This window comes from Pleurodeles waltl, chromosome 5, assembly GCF_031143425.1.
Source record: "Pleurodeles waltl isolate 20211129_DDA chromosome 5, aPleWal1.hap1.20221129, whole genome shotgun sequence".
NCBI classification, from domain to species: domain Eukaryota; kingdom Metazoa; phylum Chordata; class Amphibia; order Caudata; family Salamandridae; genus Pleurodeles; species Pleurodeles waltl.
Window position 1 is genome coordinate 1,498,576,286 of NC_090444.1, and position 14,901 is coordinate 1,498,591,186.

General features: G+C 46.5%; 1 protein-coding gene across 2 annotated transcripts in view; it reads right to left on the reverse strand.

The window, feature by feature from the left end:
- Nucleotides 1–337: 337 nt before the first annotated feature.
- Nucleotides 338–14,901, reverse strand: part of MLIP (muscular LMNA interacting protein) — a 1,731,317-nt gene continuing 1,716,753 nt past the window's right edge. For both annotated transcript variants that reach the window (XM_069235789.1, XM_069235787.1), the window contains one exon: nucleotides 338–688. The gene's annotated coding sequence lies outside the window, so the exon portion shown is untranslated. The remainder of the gene's footprint in view (nucleotides 689–14,901) is intronic.

Sequence of the window (14,901 nt, forward strand, 5' to 3'; positions counted from 1 at the left end):
TTGCATCACTTGGGTGACTTCCTACCTCCGCAAAGTTTTGTTAAGTTTGGCCGATGAATTCTAAACATGGGAGTTTTTAATACTTTGAGTTAATAAATATAAAGCAATGATTGCGATGTTATGTTTGTAATCATCTCCTTTATAGATGGTGTACAGAAGAATAGTTTGATATTAATTGAAAAGAAAAAATAGCTATTACAAGAAAGTAGAATAAAATTAAAACCAACAGCATTCAGTATACAGTTTGCAATGCACAAGTGTAAGAATTCACATCAAAACAAAGTCATTTTAAATTGACTAAACGTTATCAATCACAATATTCTTCTTGTACAATTAGTGAGTTTGAATAGTATTTATTTCATTTAAGCTTTTCAGTGTATCTGTTTAAAATGATATGCAACTACATCTGTTGTGATAGTTCATAATATTTCAACTTCTTTTACAGACAATAATGTTTGTGCCTTTGAAAATTGTTATAGTAGTAGCAGATAAATACTATAGCATCAAAATTCATTAAGTACGTATAAAAACACATTTTCAAAGCAACACATGGCACGGGCACATTTTCCTGTATGTAAATGTGTGAATAGTTAAAAGTGCATCCCATTGATGGACAGACTGAGAACGCTGTATATGCTTCAATCTTCAAATCCCCGAACGGATGCAGTGAAATTCAAATGGACATTATCTATAAATGAAAAAGCAAAAAATGGATGGTTAATTTACTAACTTTCAGAACAGCTGAGTTTACTACCTTGTTCAACAACATCTTCATTAATATTTCAAATGGTGTTATAATCACTATTGTAGTATGAATTACAAAACAAACCTTGTGGTGAATCTCGTTATTTATAAACTAATAATTATGGATTTTTCGGTTAGTAGGTATCAAGCAAACAACATTTGAACATCCATTAAGAGCGACCTTTTCATTCAACATGGTTATTTAACATCAAAATATACTTCCAATTAATTACTTCGATATCACACTAATAATTCAAACTTTGTTGTTTTTCCTATTGGCATTATTAGAAAAATTAATCCATACTTGAGATCACTATGGCCCTCATAACAACATTGGTGGTAACTGCCGCCTACCGCCACAGCGACAGCCGGCAACACACGATCGTCATGGCTACCAGCCACCCACCCGCATTATGACCCTCGACGGCATTCCACCAGAAGGCAGGCGGAATACCGCCGACGGTCATGGCGGTGGACGGCGGTGAGGTGGCGCTGTTGTCAGCAGCAGCGGCACGTCAGCATAACACCGCCGACCATATCATGAGCAATGATACAGCCTGGTGGTGTTTTGCTGGTGGACGCTGCTGCTGACAGCAGCGCTGCATCCCGTCTGCAGCCAGAGTTCCCGCTGCAAGCAGGTAAGTCAGGTTCTCCGACAGGAGAGGGGGTGGGGGTGTTGTGTGTGTGTGTGGGGGTGTTGTGTGTGGGGGGTGTGTTTATGACTGCATGCATGAAGGTGTCAGTCGCCTTGAATGAGTGCATGAATGAGCTCATATGAGTGTATGTGTATGGGTGTTGTGAATGCATGTGTGCGGCAAAGTATGTTGGTGTGTGTTGCGGTGTGTGGGTATGTATGTGTGCAAGGGTGGGTGGATGTGGGCATGCATGTGTGTATGTGTGTGCGTGTGTGGAAATGTGCGGGGGGCAGGAGAGAGAGGGGCACTGTGAAGGAGGACTCTGGGGAGGCATTTGCTGGCACTGATTGTGCCTACCGCCATGGTTTTTGTGGCGGTACGCTTGCCACGAAAACCATGGTGGTAGGCGAGGTCATAATCCCGATGGTGGGATTGTGATGCCCACCAGGCTGGAGACTGAAGTCTCCAGCCCAGCGGCGAATACCACCCTGGCGGACGGAAGCCAAACCGCCAATGTCATAATTTGGGAAGGTACCGCCAGCCTGTTGGTAGTACCTTTCCCCAAATTACCACTGACCGCCAGGCTCGTAATGTGGGCCTATGTTTTTTTAATTATTTATGAAAGATATTTAGAAACCATGCATCACTGTGCAAGTGCAGGAGAATGCCGAATATTTACGGAGATGATCAACAGTAACATTTTGTATGCAAAAAAAAAAATCCCAGTGGGGAAAATGTAATTTGTTTTTGAAGAGACCTCTCCAACATTGCAGACATAGTTTACAAATACAACACAGGGCTGCTTATGTAGAGCTCACCAACAAACTCTAAAATCTTTAACAAATGGCTATGTCAATTTAGTAATTCAATTGCACCACTCAAAAACCTCTGTACTCCCAAGAAAGCAGACACTTCACATGGTTAATGGCCTCATTTACACTTTTTAAGAGAGCAAACCAAAGCCAGGACAAACTGGATTTCGACCGACAACTTAGACACTACAGATGCTAAAACATCTCAAATATGCCCAGAGTTGCTGCCATAATCTTCCAGAAAAAAATCCCCTTCAAATTGATTGATTTCCACGAACAACAATCTATTGTATGGGTATTGTAACTTGTGTAATGAGGAGCTCCTTCTGGGAAGTACACTTATGGCCATTGATTAAATGCCCTTAGTGTTACCAGAAGCCTCATGACATTTATTTGAAAACTATTTTCATTTGCCAACCCAGAGGCACAAAGCTAAGATCAATCCTTGGCAGGGATAACTATCACAAAATGCAGCAACTGGACCATATAACGAGCAATTAAACCCCCCTCTCAATGTGGTTAAGTGGTAATAGAATTTGCTACAACAGACAGCACCCCTCCTGCAAGAAAGTGTGTTTATGAAACATGCCCAAAAGCAAGACCACATGAAAGGATGTACAGTAGTCTTGTTCCACACTGGAAGTATCAGGGTGATCCATCAAGCAGGGGCTGAGACAAAGGAGGTGATCTAAAAATGTGTTTCCCATGTTAATTCCCATAGGAGTTTTGAACATGACTACAGCCCGAACCACTGGACTGAACTACACCAAATTTGGCAGCAAGGTAGCTTTAAATACATAGATAATGCTTTCAGTTATGTGGTGTAAATCCATCAGTAGTTGTTGAGAAATTAAAGGAAATACAAATTGTATATCTGTGGTCACAACAACTTCACAAACAATAACAAGCTCGTGCAGAGATCTGCAGAGTTCTGTTTGGCTACCAATACTTGAACCAGGAAGTGCTGGCAGCCATCTTGGGACTCAGCAAAAAAGTAGCAAAATAAGACAAGGGGCCATGATAGTCATCCTCACCCCTTAGCTCTGGTCCTGGATTCCTAGAGGGACCCCGCCAGGGCACAAAAAAACAAAAAAAAAACACCTTTTAAAAAAAAAAAAAAAAAAAAAAACAAGAATGGGTTCCCTCACTTGTTTTTAAGAAGCCCCTTGGGTGGGCCAGGTCCTGGGAGCATGTACAACTTAAGGAGGAGGCGAACGGGTCCCCACTCCTAGGGCAGTTTTATGCCCCAGGGACTGCCACCTCCCTTGGATTAAACTATTTATGTATGTGGGGGCCATGCTGTGCAGCCCTCACAGCCCCAAAGGACCACCACCTTTCCGAGGTCAATGTGAAATTATATGTGGGGTCGGTGCAGCCCACCCCCTGCAGCCCTGGGGATCCCCACCTCCCCACAGCAAAACAGTTTGGAGGGGGCTGCTTGCCCCCCCTGGAGGAGCCAATGATGGCCCTGAGGACCTCCACCCCCCAGGGCCAGATCTTGCTATGTCCCACAGTGCGCACCCCTTTAATATAGCTATTTGCATTGACTTGGTAGGAGCTTTGACAGCTCTCGCCAATTCACAGCAAACACTACACTTTCTGCAAGGAACAAAGTGAAGTTTTGCATGCAGGGAAACAGATGAAAACATTGCCTCAGCAAGCAGGGAGCTGCTATTTAAAGCAGCTCCCTGTCTGTGGAAGCAGTGTCAGCTCCCTCAGGATGAGTGAACCAGGAAGGATAATTCTGTGGTAATTTCCTACTTATGTTTCTTTTGAACTAAAGATATTTGATTTACACACTGAAAAGTGAGCTCACTCTTTTTAACTGTCAAAAAAAATGTTCTTTTTAATTTGTCCGTAAATATTTCACTTTAAGTATATCATTCATCAAAGTCTAAATCTCTCTCTCTCAATCTCTCACTTTCTCTCTCTCGCTCTCTTTCACAATCTTTCAGAGTTGGGTGGGTAGGGGGGTGCTGCTGTGCACAGCTGAAGGCCATGAGCAGCACTTGTTGAATTATTGTATAGAAATTAAAATTACTTTACGTTAAAAAAAGAGAAATTTACTGAAAAAAACAAAGGTTACAGAGTCGTTATAGTTAGGAAACTGAATTAAAAAAACATAGAAATTCACTTTAAAAAACAAAGGTTACAGGGACGTTATACATATGCTCACATTATGTTATAGTTGGAGGGATCTCAAATAACTATAACTTGTGTATGTTTAAAATTTGAGCCTAGCTATAACAGCTCTGTGACCTTTGTTTTTTTAAAGTAAATACATGTGTGTGTGCATATACATGTATATGTGTGTGTGTGTGTGTGTGTGTGTGTATATATATATATATATATATATATATATATATATATATATATAGTTAGAAATTGGGTCTTTGATTGGCAGTCAGGTTACCCCTGTCCAAGCAAGGACCCTCACTCTAGTCAGGCTAAGTCACACACAGTCCAAATTATCCTGTGCCCACCCTCTGGTAGCTTGGCACTGAGCAGTCAGGCCTAACTTAGAAGGCAATGTGTAAAGCATTTGTGCAATAAATCATGCAACAACACAGTATAAACACCACAAAAATACACCACACAGGAGTAGGTCAAAACGATCAAGATTCGATAAGTACATGTGGAAATATCACTTTAGAAAATGATGAAAAGAGTCTTTAGTTCTTAAAAGCAATAAGTGTCTCTTGAAAGCATAAAGTACCTGGTTTGCGTCTAAATTATCCGCAAGAGACTGCAGAGGAGGAAATATGTGGAAAACAGGGAGGTGTGTATGGTTTCTCTGGTTGCACACAGACGATGCGTCAATGGTTTTCCATGTTGCAAGGGCTTTGCTTCGATTTCCGACACACAAGCTTGGATCCTCTTCAGGTTGCGGGGTAGTTGGATGCCCCGGGGACAATGCGGAGAAATCCTTGGCGTGCAGGGCGAAGTCACATTACCTGAGTCAATCCGGTGGGTGATGCAAGGAAATTTCTGTCGCACTGCAGGAGCTGTATTGATTTCTCTTGCAGGAAGTAGGGCTGTGTCATTCATGCTTGGCTGTGCATCAATCCAGTGGGCCATGTGTCGAACTTCCAGTCACAACACTGGTGCTGCTTTGATCTCCACTCAGGGAGCTGGGCTGCGTCGTTCCAGTTTTGCGTGCCATGATTTTCTCACCGCGGTGCAGGCTGTGCGTCCATTCTGGCAGGCTGTGCATTGACTTCACTGCACAAGGAGCTCTTTTGCAGAGATGAAGTCTTTTTGGCCCGGAGACTTCAGGAAACATGAGGCAAGCTCAATCCAAGCCCTTGGAGATCACATCTCAGCAGAGCCAGAGGGCAGCAAGGCAGCAGGGCAACAGCAAGGTAGTAGTCCTTTTCAGCAAAGCAGTCAAGTGAGTCCTTTGGGCAACCAGGCAGCTTCTCTTGGCAGGTTGCAGGTTCTGGTTCAGAGTTCCTTTCCCAGTAGGTATCTTGTCAAGACATGTCTGAGTTGATAGGGTCAGAGACCCTGTTTAAATACCCAAATGTGCCTTTGAAGTGGGGAAGACTTCATAGAGTGGTTCAGAAGTGCACAAGGTCCCCTTCAGTTCCATCCTGTCTGCCAGGGTCTGGGTTTGGCAGTCCATTGTGTGAGGGCAGGCCACTGTCCTTTGACATGTAAGTGTCAGACCCTCCACCCTCCCAGCCCAGGAAGTCCCATTCAGTATGCAGATGTGTGCAGGTGTGACAGCACCCTGTGTTTGGGGTTGTCTGAGTGAAATGCACAAGGGAGCTCTCAACTAACCCAGCCAGATGTGGACTGTAAGGCACAGAAGGATTTAAGTGCAGAGAAATGCTCACTTTCTGAAAGTGGCTTTTTAAAAATAGTAATATTGAATCCAACTTCACAGTCAGCAGGATTTTGTATTACCAATCTGGCCATACTAAATATGACCTTGTTACTCCTTTCAGTTCAGAATCCACAACTCAAAATGCATATGAGGGTAGCCCTAATGTTAGCCTGTGAAAGGAGCAGGCCTCACAGCAGTGTAAAACCAATTTTATACTACTAGGACATATAAACTACACAGGTACATGTCCTGCCTTTTCCCTACATAGCACCCTGCCCTATGGGTTACCTAGGGCCTCCTTTAGGGGTGACTTACATGTACAAAAAGGGGAGTTTAAGGCTTGGCAAGTCCTTTTAAATGCCTAGTCAAATTGGCAGTGAAATTGCACACAGAGGCCTTGCAATGGCAGAGACATGGTTAGGGGGCTACTTTGTGGGTGGCACAATCAGTGCTGCAGGCCCACTAGTAGCATTTAATCTACATGCCCTGGGCACATATAGTGCACTTTTACTAGGGACTTATAAGTAAATTAAAATAGCCATTTGGGTATGAGTCAATGTCACCATGTTTTAAGTGAGAGAGTATATGCACTTTAGCACTGGTTAGCAATCCTAAAACTAGCAAAAACAGTGTCAAAAAGTGGAGGGAGGCAGGCAAAAAGTTGAGGGTGACCACTCTAAGGATGTCACGTCTTTTTGAAAAAATGCTCCAGCACAGAGGTGTGTAAACACCCTGGTAGTAAATGTGGTAAAGCCAAAGAGACAAAGATTATCCCACTGTATCATATAAACTGCTATTCCACGCATAAACATTGTTGAAACTGGGGATTAAATAACACAGTTTGATGTATTTTAAGAGAGACTGAACTGGTTTTGTGATAGTCAGGAGAGTTTTTTTTTTTTGCTGTGTTACAGCCGTATCTGAGGAAAAGTGATGTCTGAGTCAGGAACCATTAAAATATGTTTACATAATGTATTTTCAAACTAATACAAATACAACACATTATTGCATTAAAATTGCCAGTTTGAAACATTACTGTTGGACCTGGCCTTTTTCACAGGGTCATCCCCAAACTTTTTGCCTCCTTCCTCCTATTTTTTCTGACCTGTTGTTGTTGGCTTTTGAACTCTGGGCACTTTACCACTGCTAACCAGTGCTAAAGTGCATATGTTCTCTGTGTAAATTGTACTGTTGATTGTTTTTTCCATGATTGGCTATTTGATTTACTTGTAAGACCCTAGTAGAGTGCACTATATGTGCCTAGGGCCTGTAGATTAAATGCTACTATTGGGCCTGCAGCACTGGTTGTGCCACCCACTTAAGTAGCCCCTTAACCTTGTCTCAGGCCTGCCATTGCAAGGCCTGTGTGTGCAGTTTCACTGCCACTTCGACTTGGCATTTAAAAGTACTTGCCAAGCCTAAAACTCCCCTTTTGCTGCATATAAATCACCCCTAATGTATGCCCTAGGTAACCCCTAGAGCAGGGTGCTGTGTGGGTAAAAGGCAGGACATGTACCTGCGTAGTTTATATGTCCTGGTAGTGTAAAACTTCTAAATTCATTTTTACACTATTGTGAGGCCTACTCCCTTCATAGGCTAACATTGGGGCTGCCCTCATACATTGTTGAAGTGGTAGCTGCTGATCTGAAAGGAGTAGGAAGGTCATATTTAGCATGGCCAGAATACTAATACAAAATCCTGCTGACTGGTGAAGTTGGATTTAATATTACTATTTTAGAAATGCCACTTTTAGAAAGTGAGTATTTCTCTGCACTTAAATCTTTCTGTGCCTTATAATCCACGCCTGGCTAGGTTTAGTTGACAGCTCCTTGTGCATTCACTCAGACACACCCCAAACACAGGGTACTCAGCCTCACTTGCACACATCTGCATTTTGAATGGGTCTCCCTGGGCTGGGAGGGTGGAGGGCCTGCCCTCACACAAAGGACTGCCACACCCCCTACTGGGACCCTGGCAGACAGGATTGAACTGAAAGGGGACCTGGTGCACTTCTTAGCCACTCTTTGAAGTCACGCCCACTTCAAAGGCACATTTGAGTATAAAACATGGCCTCTGCCCTACCACCTCAGACACTTGCTGGAGAAGAAACCTGAACCAGAACCTGCATCCTGCCAAGAAGAACTGCCTGGCTGCTCAAAGGACTCACCTGACTGCTTTCTACAAAGTCCGTGTGTGAAGGGGGAAACCGACACACACACCATTTTTCATCCCACAGAACGATGCACGTCTTCCCGTGTAAAAAATAACGACGCAAGTCCATGTGTGAAGGGGCGTAACTGACGCACACACCATTTTTCCACGCATCTCCTCTTCTGCGGCCCTCTGAAGAGATTTTCCACTCAAAACCAGGTACTTTGTGCTTGAAAGAGACTTTGTTCACTTTTTAAAGACTTAAGACACTTTATATCTCTTTTCAGTGATATCTCTACAATTTCATATTGCATCTTTGCTCGTTTTGACCTACAAATACCCAGATAAATATTATATATTTTTCTGAACACTGTGTGGTGTATTTTTGTGGTGCTATATTGTGTTATTGTATGATTTATTGCACAAATACTTTACACATTGCCTTCTAAGTTAAGCCTGACTGCTCGTGCCAAGCTACCAGAGGGTGGGCGCAGGATAATTTGGATAGAGTGTGACTTACCCTGACTAGAGTGAGGGTTCTTGCTTGGACAGAGGGTAACCTGACTGCCAACCAAAAACCCCATTTCTAACAATTACCAACATAAATTAGTACAGTTCTAGATTATATGTACTTCTAGAACATGAAATTACATTAATTCATGAAGGCCAGCTTCACGTTTCAAATAATAAAATGTCGACATTTTAAAAAGTATAAACATTTACGCTATACAAGGATATTTCTGTGCAAGCGATCGATCCTGTTTATCTTCGTGACATTCAGAATACTATTCTCAAAGGACATAAGGCCCCTTTCAATTAAAAACAATACTTTTTACCAAAATCAAAATGCATTTCATTTTCAAGCTGAATAATCTGCTCCCAGCAATAAAAGGTTTCAATTAGTGTTAAGTACTGTCATTTTTACAGACTGGTATCGCATTGGCTGGACTAATGTTTTCTTTTGCTTTTTTTCAGAAAAAAAATATAATTTATACTTCAAACTGTAAAACCATGGGCATTTCATAAATCAGTTTTAGCTCATCTTTTAACTTAACTGCACATAAAACTATATGTACCCTGCCAGGCGGAGCAAATGTATTACAATATAGACAGATGAGTCCATTTGAATTTACACTTTTCCAAATACCATTCCAGCAGAAAATGTGTCTGTTGGCAAAGCAATGTAATTAGCAAGCTTTGCAAATTCTGCTACCAGGTTATTTTTAGCAGCCTATTTATAAAGCGCTTTGGAGAGATTCACTTAGCTAATTGTAAAGCCTGCTATATGTGCTTTTTACCAGGAGCCAAATGTTAGACTTTTCATCCTTGGCATGGTCTCCCTTAACATTTTGCTTCTGTTTCCCAGGTTGTTGATGTCTGCTGGACTCTGTTTTTGCTGTTTTTGTTACTCTGGGTACTTTACCACTGCTAACCAGTGCTAAAGTGCTCCTATGCAAAATGTGTATATAATTGGCTTATCCATGATTGGCATATTTGATTTACTAGTAAGTCCCTACTAAAGTGCACTAGAGTGGCCAAGGGTTTGTAAATCAAATGCTACTAGTGGGCCTGCAGAACTGTATGTGCCACCCACATTAGTAGCTTTATAAACATGGCTCAGACCTGCCATTACAGTGTCTGTGTGTGCAGTTTTAAATTGTAAATTCGACTTGGCAAGTGCACCCACTTGCCAGGCCTAAACCTTACCCTTTTCTTACATGTAAGATACCCCTAAGATAGGCCCTAGGTAGCCCCAAGGTCAGGGTGCAGTGTATGGTTAAGGTAGGACATATAGTAATGTGTTTTATATGTCCTGACAGTGAAATATTGCTTAATTTGTTTTTTACTGTTGCAAGGCCTGTCCCTCTCATAGGTTAACATGGGGGCTACCTTTAAATATGACTAAAGTGTAGATTCACTTTGGGAGCGGATAGGCATGTGGAGTTTGGGGTCTCTGAGCTCATAATTTTAAAATATATCTTTTAGTAAAGTTGATTTTAAGATTGTGGCCCTCGTTACAACCCTAGCGGTCGGTGATAAAGTGGCGGTAATACTGCCAGCAGGCCGGCGGTAACAAAAATGGAATTATGACCACGGCGGAAACCGCTCAGACAGACTGCCACTTTAACACACCGACTGCCACAGTGGAATCAACAAGCACCATGGCGGAAAGCACCAACAGCCAGGCGGGAGACAATGTACGGGCCACAATATTATGACTGGCCTATCCGCCACCTTTTCTGGGGCGGTACCAACGATATCAAAACCATGCCAGAAACAGAGCTCAGAAGTCAAAGGACTCACCTGTGGAGACTCCGGGAACAACCACTACGCCATGGAGCCTGAGCTGCACATATTTCCCAAGCTCTTTTACCTTCTGCTGCATTATTAACATCAACACCAGCGAAGACACCCACGGTGAGTACTACCACCTAGCACACCAGGGAGGGGGAGGAAATAGAGAGTGACACACACATGCAACACCCCCAACACAATACACACAACCAGATGCAGTAACATTACATAGTCCCCCATGCCACTCAGGAATAATGCAAAGACAAAATGAGTTGAAGAAAGTGAGTGTAATACGATAAAATACTATGGATAAGTGCATCAAAATACAAACATATATACATATTTACACATTTAGGGACACTGCCCAGTCCTCAATGTCAGTGGGCCACAGGGCCACAACACATGGGCCAAGGCCCCACCTCACTCCTGCAACAACACAGAGAGAACACTGCAGGGGCATCAGGTCGAAAATAGACAGGCACATCAGGGGGACGGGGGTGGGGGGGGCACCTCAGCCGGAAGATGGTACAACACCACTGGTCCTGGAGGGGGCAACATGTCCTGTTCGATGTCCTAGGGAGTGCTAGGCCACAGTCTCTCAAGTGTGTGGTTTACCCACTGCTTGGTCCTGGGGAGTGCAAGGCCACAGTCTCTCAAGGGGGTGTTTTGCCCACTGCTTGGTCCTGGGGAGTGCAAGGCCACGTCTCTCTTGTGGGTGGTTTTCCCACTGCTTGTTCCTAGGGAGTGCAAGGCCACAGTCTCTCAAATGGGTGGTTTGCCCACTGCTTGGTCCTGGGGAGTGCAAGGCACACTCTCTTGGGTGGGTGCTCTGCCCACTGCTTGGTCCTAGGGAGTGCAAGGCCACACTCTTTCGAGTGGGTGGTTTGCCCACTGCTTGGTCCTGGAGAGTGCAATGCCACAGTCTCTCAAGTGGGTGGTTTGCCCACAGCTTGGTCCTGGGGAGTGCAAGGCCACAGTCTCTTAAGTGGGTGGCTACATCCACTGGTTCTGGAGGAGGCTTTGTGCCCAGTGTGCTTCATCCTTGGAAGAATGAGGTGAGTGGATGGCTTCTCCACTGGTTCTGGAGGGGACTTTGTGCCCAGTGTGCTTCATCCTGGTAAGGGTGGGGTGAGTGGATCGCTTCTTCCACTGGTTGTGGGGGGGCCTTGTGCCCAGTGTGTTTCATCCTGGGAAGGATGCGGTGAGTGGATGGCTTCTTCCACTGGTTCTGGAGGAGAGGTCACAGTGTCTCACCTGGGTTTCAGGCCCACAGGATTGGAAGGGTCCAGGCCGCACAACAGCCCATGGTTGCAGGACTACACACTGCCCACCAGCGGTGACTGCTGCTCAGTAGCGGCATTGGAGGTGCTGGTGGCGGTTCTGGCAGTGGTGTGGGGAGGCTCCAGCCCTTCCCCTGCAGCCTTGGACGGCTGCCCACTCGGGCTGCTGTCGCTGGCAGTGGTGCTGGTGGTGTGGTGCTGGCAGTGATGGGGAAGGCTCCTGCCCTTCCCCTGCAGCCTTGGACGGCTGCCCACTGGGGCTGCTGCTGCTAGCGATGGTGCTGGTGGCAGTGCTGGCAGTGGTGGGGGGAGGATCCAGCCCTTCCCCTGCAGCCTCAGACAGCTGCTGCTGCTGGCAGTGGTGCTGGTGGCGGTGCCGGTGCTGCCAGTGGTGGGGGGAGGCTCCAACCCTTCCTTTGCAGCCTTGGAAGGCTGAACCACCATGGTTGGTGGTGGGAGCTCTAAATGAGTCCTAGCACCAGGCCTCCTGTCCTCCCTGCCTGCTGGTGCTGGCCCCTTGCCCTTCTTGTCAGCAGCCAGGGATTGCCCCTTGCCCTTCCCTGTAGCAGCTGGTGGTGCCTCCTTGACTTTCCTAGATGCAGCTGGTGGAGCCTCCTTGTCCTTCCCTGTAGCAGCTGATGGTGCCTCCTTGCCCTCCCCTGTAGCAGCTGGTGGTGCCTCCTTGCCCTTCCTAGACACAGCTAGTGGTGGCTCGTTACCCTTCCCTGTAGCAGCTGGTGGTGCCTCCTTGCCCTTCCTTAAAGCACCTGGTGCAGGCATCCTTTCAGTATGGCGGCTGGTGCCTGGGATCTTCTCCCACCTGCAGTAGCTGTCGACACTACTATGGCCGTGGACTGGGTGGCTGAGGTGCTCACCTAGATTCTGACCACCCTGGCCCGACATGAAGTACAGGGGGAGTGGTAGGGAAGAGGTCAACGGTGGAGAGGAAAAGCTTCTTAGGGACATTGGGGCAGGAAGAGGGAGAAGGTTTGGGAGTGGAGGAAGAGGAAGTGGTTGTAGGAGGTGGCTGCTGATTTTGGGTGCAGGTGCATGGGCTGGATGCTGTTGTGAGGTGGATGGCTGTTGGGTGTCTGAGTGCATGCAGTTGGGTACTTTCGGAGGAAGGGGCACAGGCACAGTGGGAGAGAACACAGGGGACATGTGCATGGATGTGGGGGTTGTGACTGCCAGTGAGGGGCCTGTAATGATAGGCGTGATGATGGTAGTGGATTAGGATGTAGTACATGCAGGTGTGAGTGTAGATGCTACTTGGAGGGAGGTGGATGACAAGGGGGCGGGTGACACATTGGATGCAGTGGTTGTTGGTATGTCTGCATCTGGATGGTGTTTGTGTGAGTGTCTGTGGGATGATGTGTGGTCCTTGTGTTTGCCTGAACCACTCCTGTGTGCATGCTGGTCTGCCTGTGCGCTTGGGATAGGTTGGGGTTGAGGGGGATAGGAATGGTTAGAAGAAGTTGGAGGGGGGAGGCTAGAAACAGGATACACTTGGTCAATGGCAGCAACAACACCACTATTGGCGTACATGACACACATACACAGGGAACAGCCGTACACACTAGGCAATGCACTAACAGTCACAATAGTAGTCACCAGCCCATGGACAGGGATACCTAATGTCAATTACAGCATACCCGAGACCCACAGACCCCTGCCCAGTAATGGATGCCAACTAGCTTGGTTGGAGGAGGTTTACATCAGACCCTGCCCAATATGGGACCTACCCTGCAGTGTCTGACCTGGCCTAGGGGCACCCACAGGCCTACATCCCCCTCCTGGGTACCACCCCACCATGCGCAAGTAGTATATTGAGGCACTGTACTCACCCCCTTGTGGCTGCTGTGATGCCCCTAAGTGCCCATCCAGCTCCGGATAGGCCACCGCAAGTATGCCGGCCATCAGGGGGGTCAGGGTTCGACAGGCACCCCTTCCTCTTTGAGAAGCCATCCCCAGCTGGGCCTCCGTGGTCTTCTGTGCCCAGTGTCTCAGGTCCTCCCACTGTTTCTGACAGTGGGTGCTCCGCCTGCCATAGCCCCCCAGGGTCCACACGTCCTTGGCGATGGCACACCATATACTCTTTTTCTGATGGGTGCTGACCTGCAGAGAAATATACATAAGAAAAGGTATCAGTCAGACAGTCCTGCCTGTTACACTCATGGCCTACCATAGCCCTCACATCACATCCCCTTATGCACAGACATGGCCCACCATACATGCAGCATGCTGCCCAGGGCCCTTCCACTAACCCCCCTACATGAGCCCCTCACACACAGCACACTATGCATTCATGCCCCATGCATCGTGCGCACAGTGTACTCACCTGTTGGTCTGGAGGCCCATACAGCATTCAGTACTGGGGTAGGACCTCATCCACCAGTCTCTCCAACTCCGCTGCGGTGAAGGCAGGGGCCCTTTCCCCTGTGACACGAGCCATGGTCGGTTCCAGACACAGGTCACAGCAGCATTTGCAGTGTAGGTCCTGTCCTGTTGAAGGTCAGGTAGCAAGTGAGTGAACAGATGGAAAATGACAGTCACGTCCGCGGCAGTGCGTACCGTCACCGCCGGAGTACCTCACCATTGGCCACTGTAACCTATAGGCCCCAATGATAACCAATGAGGAGTTGCATGGCGGTTCTCGCCCGCCTCTCGCAACAGCGCACAACGTCAGTGGAATGACCTAATTTCCACATGTCCCTCCATACAGGACAGGCGGACGCCATTTTGGGGGGACAGGCCATGGCACCTAACTGCGTCACAGTAAACATAAGCACCATTTGGGCCTATCCAATAATATACTGTTGCAGTCACTACATGCAATGCAGTGTAGTGTTTGGAAATATGGGATACTGACCAGCTGCTCACCGTTTTGTCCCCTAGATTGCAACTGCCGTGGATGAATAGGAGATGGAGACATCCCCCTGTGTACAGGCCCCTGGTGGACTTGGCAACAAGGGAGGACAGGTACATTATCCTCACCTATAGACTAGACAGGGCCACAATCACAGAGCTGTGTGCCCAATTGGAGCCTGACCTGATATCTTCTATCCGTCACCCCACTGAGATCCCCCCTCTTGTGCAAGTACTATCTGTGCTCCATTTCCTGGCAACTGGCTCCTTCCAAGTGACAGTGGGCTTGG